Source organism: Mauremys mutica, chromosome 3 (genome assembly GCF_020497125.1).
Source record: "Mauremys mutica isolate MM-2020 ecotype Southern chromosome 3, ASM2049712v1, whole genome shotgun sequence".
NCBI classification, from domain to species: Eukaryota; Metazoa; Chordata; order Testudines; family Geoemydidae; genus Mauremys; species Mauremys mutica.
The window spans coordinates 55,102,213-55,105,067 of NC_059074.1; positions in this window are offsets into that span (position 1 = coordinate 55,102,213).

Consider the following 2,855-nt stretch of genomic DNA (forward strand, 5'->3'; position numbering starts at 1 on the left):
CTCCTCAAAATATGATTCCATCCTGCACACTCAGCTCATCTTTAATTTGAAAATATCATTCTGCTACTACTTGGCTTTTGTCATCTGGCCACCCTACTACTATTGCTGTCTTGGCTGCCTGTAATTGCATGTAGCCTCTTTGATTTCCAACAGCTTTACTGTTGAAACTGGGAGATTGACGCCATTAACATTAACAAAAATGATTAAAGGTATAGAAAACATGACCTATGAGGGAAGATTGAAAAAAATAGATTTGTTTAGTCTGGAGAAGAGAAGACTGAGAGGGGATATAACAGTTTTCAACAACATAAAGGTTGTTACAGGGCCACCCAGAGGATTCCGGGGGCCCGGGGTCTTCGGCGGCGGGGGGCCCTTCCGTTCTGGGACCCGCCGCCAAAGTGCCCCGAAGACCCGCGGCGGGAGCCCCCCGCCGCCGAATTACCGCCGAAGCCGGACCCGCCGCCGAAGCGCAGCCCGGTCTTCGGCGGTAATTCGGTGGCGGGGGGGGGGTCCCCGCCGCAGGCCTTCGGGGCACTTCGGCGGTGGGTCCCGGAACAGAAGGAGCCCCCCGCCGCCGAAGACCGGGCTGCGCTTCGGCGGCGGCGGGTCCCGCTTCCCCCCCGCCCCGGCCCCAGCCTCTTACCCGAGCGTGTCTCCGGCGGGGCCTGAGCTCCGTCCCGCTCAGAGCCGCGTGGTGAGGGGGCGGGGCTGTGAGCTGCACGCCGAGCGGAGGCAGCTGCCCCGCCCCCTCCCCACGCCGCTCTGAGCGGGGCGGGGCTCAGGCCCCATTGGAGCTCCCAGCCCCGCCCCCTCACCACGCGGCTCGGAGCGGGGCGGGGCTCAGGGGCTCGGCCGGAGACTCGGCGCTTGATGCGCTGAGGCTCCAGGAGAGGGGCGGAGGCGGGAGCCTCCGCTCTTCTCTTGGGGGCCCCTGCGGAGCCCGGGGCCCGGGGCAAATTGCCCCCTTTGCCCCCCCCTCTGGGCGGCCCTGGGTTGTTACAAAGAGGAGGGAGAAAAATTGTTCTTCTTAACCTCTGGGAATAGGACAAGAAGCAATGGGCTTAAATTGCAGCAATGGCAGTTTAGGTTGGACATTAGGAAAAACTTCCTAACTGTCAGGGTGGTTAAACACTGGAATAAATTGCCTAGGGAGGTTGTGGAATTTCCATCAGTGGGGATTTTTAAGAGCAGGTTGGACAAACACCTGTCAGGGATGGTCTAGATGATACTTAGTCCTGCCTTGAGTGCAGGGGACTGGACTAGATAACCTCTCAAGGTCCTTTCCAGTTCTATGATTCCATGCTTTATTATGTCCTGATTCACTCCCCCCCAAATTCCTGATGCTGGGTGTGTATACTTATGGTGTCAACTAACACCAGTAGTCATTTTGGACAATATCTGATCTCTGACAGTGCTGGTGATGCATCAACATGTGCTGCAATATGCTTGGAGCTTTGCTCTAATTGTCTCCAGGGGTTTGTGGTCTGATTGCATTATTATTGAGTGGTCAATCATTGCATGCACCGAGGTTGGTATTGTCTCTTGTTGCTTTCTGTCCAGACAGCCTGAACCTGATATGCTCTCATACTCAAAGTTGAGACTCCTGATGTCATCACCGCTGTCTGATGTGCCACCCCAATCCTGTGCAAGTCTGGCTGAATCTCTGAGACCTTCCTTGCAATGCTGTCCTAGTGCAGGTCACTTCTCCGTTACTTACTCATGCTGTCTCCCACAGTAAATGCATCTCATCATGGGTATGGAACCTGGGCCACCTGCTCTCTTTTGCTGATGTCTCACTCCACTTACTTCTGGGGTTGCTGTGACTTCTAGGGCTTTTATCCTTGATGTAGAGGCTTCTGCTGCATGCCCCTGCAAGCATCTGTCTAATGTGAGAGCACCATCCCGGAGCAGCCACTCCCACCAGTGATGATCCCAAGTTCCACAAACTATCCTGTCCTGAATCAGAGAGTCTTGTCATATTCCCAAAATTGCATATAGTAGCCATTTTACATAAGTCTGTAACATGGGGGGCAGGTCTCATCTCCCCTTCAGATTAGTCCTTAGTGAAAAACCAGCGTTGCTCTATAGTTTTGTTCTGCTTTGGGGAGCAATAGGTCCCCAGGGCACTTAGGACTCCTATGAGGCTTGAGACAGTGGTGAGCTTCAGAGTGGTGCAGACCTTTCTGCGTTGTTCTCCTATATGGTAAAATAATAGTTTCACTTTCTCACTGCTGTTGTCCTCCTGCATGGCCAGGGCTCCAGGAGGTTTCAGCTCAAGTCCCACGACTCACATTGTCAGCTGCTGCACTTCAGAGAACTTACAGCTCACCCACTGTAACTTTGTTTCATTAGCAAAGAACAAAGCTGGATGCAGGTTGTTAAGCTGAACAAGTAGAATTTTATTAAACTTAGTCAACTTCTCTGTCCATGTGGCTGAGCTGCTTCCAGCCTCAGGTCTATATTCCCTATGCCACTGGTGTCCCCTCAATAACAGTCCCTCCAGGGAACATGGGCTCTCTGAGTCCAGTTGCACTGATCATGATGCAGCAAAAGCTCCCTCTGGGCACTGTACCTCTTCACCATCCACCACCATAAAACTGTGGGTGGCTTTACAACCACAACCTAGCAGTTACAGATGATGAATAGGTTCTACAAAACATGCTCAGTGACATAGGAACACAAGCCCCACAGACTTTTGATTAGACTTGTGCTCCTAAGTCACTTAGGAGCTTATGAAAATCCCAATGTGCCTCAAAAATCATACTATACAAATCTTTCATTAAGTTAAATATTTTATCAGTTATATTTCCCTGTTAAGATCATAGGCTGAATTCAATGAGGTGCTGTGGAGTCTG